The sequence below is a fragment of the Rhododendron vialii genome, chromosome 5a (genome assembly GCF_030253575.1).
Source record: "Rhododendron vialii isolate Sample 1 chromosome 5a, ASM3025357v1".
Lineage (NCBI taxonomy): Eukaryota > Viridiplantae > Streptophyta > Magnoliopsida > Ericales > Ericaceae > Rhododendron > Rhododendron vialii.
In genome coordinates, this window is record NC_080561.1 from 17,984,047 (window position 1) to 17,991,892 (window position 7,846).

Sequence of the window (7,846 nt, forward strand, 5' to 3'; positions counted from 1 at the left end):
GGAAGTTTGTTGCTTGGCCCTTCGTGGCCTTTTGACATCACAGGTGGCCCTTCATGGCCAAACATCCATGTTTAGTTGCTAAGTGTTCTCATACTTAGTCAAGTTCACGTACGTATTTAAGTGATTCGTTCTTAACTTGTTCGGTTACTCTTCAATTGTGTTCGTACTTGGATAACCATCTAAGTATTGCTTGTACTTAGCTGGTTGTATGTATCCCAAGTTTCACGTGCTTAGGAAAAGTCCTAAGTTTGTTCATACTTAGATGGATTTACATGCTCTCATATGCTCCCCAAGTTGTCATGTACTTGGAAATATTCCTAAGTGTATTCATACTTAGGTTATACTCGAAGTTTCCCATAATTAGATGAGTGCCCAAATGTATTCATATTTGGCAGAATTGTGCATGGTCACGTATGCATTCCAGGTTTTTTCGTACCTGTACAAATAACCAAGTATATTCGTACTTGCAGATTTTTGAATTGCTCGTAATTTTGCACTATACTACACCCCTCTGCTCTCCAATACGAAGCAAGGAAAGACGGAGTACAAGTTTCTAGCTTCGTATTCAAACAAAGGAGTGGAGTGCAAAAAAAATGCATAATCAAACTCTTTATTCATGATCTGATAATTCAAGGGGGTGTTATTCGTACCCCTTGCAACTAACAAAGAATAAAAAACAAGGGAATTTGATTCGTAATTCCCACACAATCACGATGTGCATTCAAAAATAGAATGAGAAATAAACTGAAGATTTTCACACAAAGAACTTCCTCAAATTATGGACATTCCAAGGCCTTGGCACCGGGTTCCCGTCCAGGTCTGCCAAACAATAAGCCCCAATGCCTACTATCTCAGTTACTCGATATGGGCCTTCCCAATTGGCCCCAAGCTTTCCCTTGCCAAGCACCTTACGAAGCACAAGGTCTCCAATACCAAATTCTCGTGGGTGGACATGCTTTGTAACGACCCGCTCCATCTTTGTACAATATTGTCCGCTTTGGACGCCCAAAGCCCATAGACTTCCCAGTTGGTCACCCATCCCTGGACTACTCTAGGATGAACATGCTTAACTGTGAAGTTCCTATGCGCTTTGGCCTGCCCTCACGGCTTTAAAAGGCCTTGTACAAGTAGGAGGGATCTTTCTTTATAAATCATGACTTGCCCCCTCCCGTCCGGACAGAGCCTGCTTCCTGCAATATCGCCGGCCACCGAAAAGTGGGGTGTCACAATCTACCCTCCTTAGGGATGCAACGTCCTCGTTGGACTGGCCCAGCAACCTTCCCCTGGTGGCCATGGTGTGGCACTTAGTTCTGTACAACACAATCAGTGTGCTCGTACTAGATTCTAGAGGTGGCCTCCACCATGTAGACCAAGGTTGTGCTCTGATACAATATGTAACGACCCGCTCCATCTTTGTACAATATTGTCCGCTTTGGACGCCCAAAGCCCATAGACTTCCCAGTAGGTCACCCATCCTTGGACTACTCCAGGATGAGTACGCTTAACTATGAAGTTCCTATGCGCTTTGGCCTGCCCTCACGGCTTTAAAAGGCCTTGTACAAGTAGGAGGGATCTCTCTTTATAAATCATGACTTGCCCCCTCCCATTCGGACAGAGCCTGCTTCCTGCAGTACCGCCGGCCACCGAAAAGCGGGGTGTCACATGCTTGTTGTAGCTTTTCATCAGCTGCTCCTGATATAAGGCCAAATGAACCAGAGCCCTCTCTCTTCGTTCCTCAGCCAGATCCAGCTCGATCTCCAGGGCTCTATCATTGCCCCCACTTTCAACCCATCTCTAATGGAATAACAAGCTCTGTTCCATATGCTAACGAATAGGGGGTCTCTTCTGAGGCCTCATAGGAGTTGTACAGTGCACCCACAGGACCAGTGGCAATTCATCAGGTCACTTCCTTTGCTTTGTCCAACCTTTTCTTGATCCCGTCAAGTATAGTTTTGTTAGACGCTTCTGCCTACCCATTACTCTGTGGGTAGGCTGGGGTCGAGTAATAATTCTTGATCCCGTATTAGGCACAAAAGGCCTTGAACTTCTTCTGAAATTGGGACCCATTATCCATAATCAACGAATAAGGGACCCCAAATCGACTAGGAATACTCTTCCACACGAACCTTTCTATCATAGATTCAGTGATCTTAGCCAATGGTTCTGCTTCAATCCACTTAGTGAAATAATCCGTTGCTACCAACAGAAATTTCCTATTCCCAATTGCCTTGTGGAGTGGACCCACGATGTCCATTCCCCATTGTGCGAATGGCCAAGGACTTGTCAACGGTACCAAATCCTCGGTTGGTGTTCGGATCATTGGTGAGAATTTCTGGCACTTCTCACAAATTTTCACATACACCTTTGCATCCTCCTGCATGTGCGGCCACCAGTAACCCTGGGTTATTGCTTGGTGGGCAATGGACCTGCTCCCAGCATGGCTTCCACACGTCCCCTCGTGGATTTCGTGGAGGAACTTCTGCACCATCTTGGGGTGCACACAAAGTAAGTATGGTCCAGTGAAGGACTTCCTATACAATTTCCCTTCAGGAGATAGCCAAAATCGTGCAAATTTTGTCTTTATTTTGTGAGCTTCTTTTTTATCCATGGGGAGTGTCCTATCCATAAGAACTCCACTATTGGATCCATCCAACTTGGTCTTTAGGTCACGCCTAATACCAATTCAACGCTCCTTCCAATGCTCGGCTCAGCAAAATAATCTACCGCCTCTCTTCTCTTGAACTCTGTTGGCACAACTGCAACCAACCAAGCCAGTGAATCTGCATGGGCATTCTGCCCAGAACTTATCTGCTCAATGTACACTTTCTCAAAAGTGTCAAGCAGATCCTTGGCGGCCTCCACGTAGGTCGCCATCTTTTCATTTCGGGCTTCATACTCCCCGGATAACTGGTTTACCACTAGCTGTGAATCACAGTACACCCTTACCCTTTTAACTTTTAGGGTATTTGCACTCCTCAAACCAGCTAAGAGTGCCTCGTATTCTGCCACATTGTTTGATGCACTGAAACCCAGCCAAACAGACAACTCCAACATTACTCCCTTAGGAGGAAAGAGCACAACTCCAATCCCCGAACCAGTATTGCATGTTGATTCATCAATGAACAGTTTCCATTCCAGGGGATCTTGCTCGGCTGGCTCCTTTCTTTTCTTGGCCAGTGGCCCAAGTCCCTGCTCCTTTCTCGTAGGAGGCCGAGGAGCTATTGTTGGTGAGAATTCTGCCACGAAGTCTCCCAACACCTGTCCTTTGATTGTTGTGCACAGCTGATAGTCAATATCGTACTGACTAAGTTTCACCGACCAAGTCGATATTCGTCCCGAGAAATCTGCTTTTTGTACCAATGATTTCAACGAAAACTCTTTGTAAACCACAATTCTATGACTCTGGAAATAATGAGGCAACTTTCTTGCCGCTATCTTTAGTGCCAGGACCAATTTCTCAAGGGGCATATATCTCGTTTCTGCATCTAGCAATGTCTTGCTAATATAATATACAAGGAATTGATCGGATCCCTTATCTCTTAATAAAACTACACTGACATCATGCTCCAACACTGCTAAATACAGAGTTAAAGACTCACTCGGATGAGGAGTGGACAGGAGTGGGGCTGTTGCTTAGTACTTCTTCAGGTCTTGGAACACTTGTTTGCACTCTGCTCCCTATTCGTATCCTTCCCTCTTCTTTAGCAGCTGAAAGAAAGGCCTACACTTATCACTGGACCGGCTAACAAATCTATTAAGGGTTGTGGCCATTCCAGTTAACCTCTGGACCTCTTTTGTGGTCCTGGGACTTTGGAGCTTTTGCAAAGCCGTTATTTGATTGGGATTTGCCTCTATCCCTCGTATGGTGATAAGGTGGCCCAAGAACTTCCCTGAACTTACTCCAAACGCACACTTCAAGGCTTTGAGTTTTAGCTTGTACTCTCTCAGAATCTCAAAGGCTTCCTTTATGTCATCTATGTGGTCCTGCTTCTCCTTGCTTTTGACCACCATGTCGTCTATGTACACTTCCATAGTCTTGCCGAGCAACTTTTTCAGCATAATCGTTGCCAGCCTCTGATAAGTTGCGCCGGCATTCCTCAAACCAAAAGGCTTGACATTGTAACAATAGAGTCCTCTTGGTGTGATAAAGAAAGTCTTCTCTTGATCGGGCCCATACATGGCAATCTGATGATACCCTCGACACGCGTCGAGGAAACTCATCCGCCCATACCCTGTTGTTGCATCCACTAGTTGGTTTATCCTTGGGAGAGGGAAACTGTCTTTTGGACATGCTCTGTTCAAATCAGTGAAGTTGACACGGGCATGCCACTTTCCATTCTTCTTTTTTACCACCATAGTGTTAAAAGGGAAGAAATGGAAGCTGCGAGAGGTCGTAAGGTTTCGATAGACAAGTTATCGAACCATGTGACTTGCAGTTGTAAGATGTTTGAGTTCGACGGAATTCCATGTCGACACATGTTGGCATGCTTGTCTTGAATGCAGATTAGGGAACTCCCTACAGAGTACATTTTGCAAAGGTGGACTAAAACAGCAAAAGCGAGCAGAGTTATGGATGACTTGGGCAGTGCTGTGAAAGAAATATGTGACCGTTTGGTTTTAGTGAGGCGAAAAGGTCTGTTCGAACAAGCTCATGATGTGATTGAATACGGTGTAATAGATGAAGAAGGAACTGAAGTGGTATCCAAGCACCTATCACTTGCGAAGAAGGAAATTGCTTTCATGAGGAGTGCTCGCAATGAGGGTTCAACGAGTCATACCGAAGTGCCTGTTTCTCTCGGAAGTCAATATAGTTTTAAAGAACCACTTAAAGTTAGGGCAAAGGGTTGTGGTAAGCAATTGAAAGGAGGAAAAGAGAAGACCGTGAAGAAAAGTAGGAAATGTAATGGTTGTGGGTTAACAGGGGCAGTCGCATGACAAAAAAAATTGTCCAAACTTCTCAACATGTAGGAGGATGCATTTAAATATGTTCATTTATAATTTTAATCATTTCATAGTGGCCTTTTAATTTAATTGTTGTATTTTTTTTTTGCCTTAGTTCTTCGCAAGATGTTAGGTTGGACGACAACGACGACGATGACTTTGACGATGAATGTAAGTGTTTTTTTTATGTGAAATACGCACTTGAAATAGACATCGACTATGACTATGCATGGTTTGAATGCTAATTTTATTTGTGTTTCAGGAACTACATGGGTTTGCGGTTACGGAGATGGAAATGGCAAGGCAATAGAGAGATACAAACGTTGTGATGACTTGGAAGATCTTGGGTTAACGGGACTTGTGACTTTTTTTTGTCTTATAATTGGGCTTGGTTAATGTAATGGTGTAGTAGTTTGACTGTGACCAACGGCCAGCTTGTGTGTTCAACATTTGTAGTAGTTCGAACATTCTTATTCGAAGTCTTATCGGCTATGAATTGCTGCTTCTATTCTAAGTAATGTAGTTGATAATTGGAGTTCAGGTGTTTTTTCTTCTAAGGGTTGTTTGGTCTTACTTTGATTTGTATCAGATCTAATTTGTTACTGTTCTTATATTGTGAAACCTTGGTGTCTTCAACCTTGTTGTTACTGTTCTAATTTGTATTTGAGTATTTTTTTTATGCACCAGAAGCTGAGTATTTTTTTTTAATTTCTTTGCTCGTAAGAAGTTTTTTTTCGTTTTTGTTCTATTGGGAGGGGTAATAGAGCAATACCGTGATCTGCCATTCAATAACAAAACTTAGTCGATTTAGTCCAACCACAAACAAGGTAGACGTTTGGACTAAATTCCATTGGCATGATAATTATCTGTGGTGGCAAGGTAAGTCAAAAATCTTTGCTCCATACTCCCTTGACACAATGATATTTTATGGCAGCATCCCTTACACTATAACAAAACAACTCATAATACAAGTTGCCCTCAACCAAATGTAAACCTCCATCAAGTCATGCTACCAATTTGAACGAGAATACACTTTATGTTAATATTGTCATTACATTCATATTAACTAAGGCAAGTATTTCATGTTCCTCATGTTCGGAACAGTTTCAAAGTTCTTCATGAACCACACAACAATGCATAAAACTAATAACATAATCAAACACTTTGTTTTGTAGTCAAACAATTTAGCTTCAGCTTCTTGTAATTTCTTTCCTAGCTTCCTGTTCTCTCTTGTAAGTTCTTCCACCTCCTTACTCAAAACTTGATTATCTTGTCTCAAATCCGAAATTTTCCTCTCCATATTCTTGTTGTCAGCTTCCAACATATGTTTTTCCGTGTCTCTTTCAGGGTCAATCCAAAAGAAGAAACCACATCCATTATTAGGTAGCTGGATAATTTTCAAAAAAAGGACATCAGTGTCTAATGGATGGAATAAATAATAAATAAGAAAAACAAAATATTACCTTATAGTTTGCACAGCCTAGGAATCTTCTTCCCCGATTAGCCTCTGTGTTTGCAGTTCTTATAGGTGATGGTATTCCACATATGCAAGGAGGGCCTTCACTTATGCTATTGAAATGGGAAGAAGAAGATGAAGTAGACATCTTCGTACTGCAAAAGCAAATGTTTAATTTAGTAATCGGTCAGCTACGAGATACCAATCTCTACTGTCATGCATCTATACACCTGTTTTTCTTTTTCTTCCAGACACACATACACTACGAAAAGGTTAAAATTTATTGAGCTGATTGATATGTCTACTCTACAGCAACGATGACCTGCTCCCATGAAAGGGCCATTGAGGATACAATCAAATTTTGACCTCAAGTTACTAATATCATTAATACCCACTTCTAAGGCTGTGAAAATAACTGGCAATTGCATGCTCAACCATATATGCTAATCACTAACGTTAAGATAGTTCAAATGATATTTCAGCATATTCGAATCAAACATACAAACAAGGCTTCTAGTTCGAATAAAGCAAAGCCCTAAATCTGGAGCAACAGCCCTAACCCTTCAAATCAAGCAAAGCCCTAAAAGCCCTAAATCTAGAGCAGCAGCCCTAACCCTAATTTCTGTACAAACGAGAGAGAGAGAGAGAGAGAGAGAGAGAGAGAGAGAGAGAGAGAGAGAGGGAGAGACCTTGTGGTAACTTGAGGTGTTCTTCTTCTTCATCGTCTGACTTCGTCGCAGATCGAAATCGTTCTCCGTTCTCCTGTGTTCAAACACAACAGGTAAGGTTATGGTTCTGTACGGAACGAGAGAGAGAGTGAGAGACTTTATGGTGTTCTTCTTCTTTGTCATCTGGCTTCATCGGAGATTGATTTCGTTCTCCGTTCTCCTGTGTTCAAACACAACGGGTTAGGGAACACCACAAGTTTCTGTACGGAACAAAAGAGAGAGAGAGAGAGAGAGAGGGGGGGAGAGGGAGAGAGACCTTGTGGTGTTCTCGTCGTCGAAATCGTCTGAGTAGTGAGAAATCGCCTTGTCGCTTCTCTCTCTCTCTTCTGTGTATTTGGAAAGTGAAATAAAAAAGGGGAAAGAAGGGATCCGAATTAAAGGGAATGACCCGCGTGTTCCATTTACCCGTGACCCGCCCGACTATTACCCGCGAATGGCTCTTTAAAACGCCAGCCGTTGGATGAGATGGGAGTCCTGCATGAATTCTAATTTAAGGGATCCCTCACCTGAACCTAAGTGTGTATGTGTATGTGTATGTGTGTGTGTGTGTGTGTATATATATATATATATATAAGTGTGTACCATGCAATCTAGGTAGATTTTCAAATCAACATTCCTTATTAAAATAGTCCAAATTGGCACATGTTCTTATTATAATATTGTACTAGTGTACCGAGAAAATCTAGGGTATTAAATCTATAAGATACACACACACACACAC

General features: G+C 42.4%; 1 long non-coding RNA gene across 1 annotated transcript; it reads right to left on the minus strand.

Annotated features, from left to right (window-relative positions):
- Positions 1 to 6,486: 6,486 nt before the first annotated feature.
- LOC131327275 (uncharacterized) lies at positions 6,487 to 7,432 on the minus strand. Its single transcript, XR_009200254.1, has 3 exons — positions 7,382 to 7,432; positions 7,223 to 7,285; positions 6,487 to 6,552 (listed from the first exon to the last, which is right to left on the minus strand). It is a non-coding gene; the product is annotated as an uncharacterized LOC131327275 (long non-coding RNA).
- Between the last annotated feature and the right edge of the window lie 414 nt (positions 7,433 to 7,846).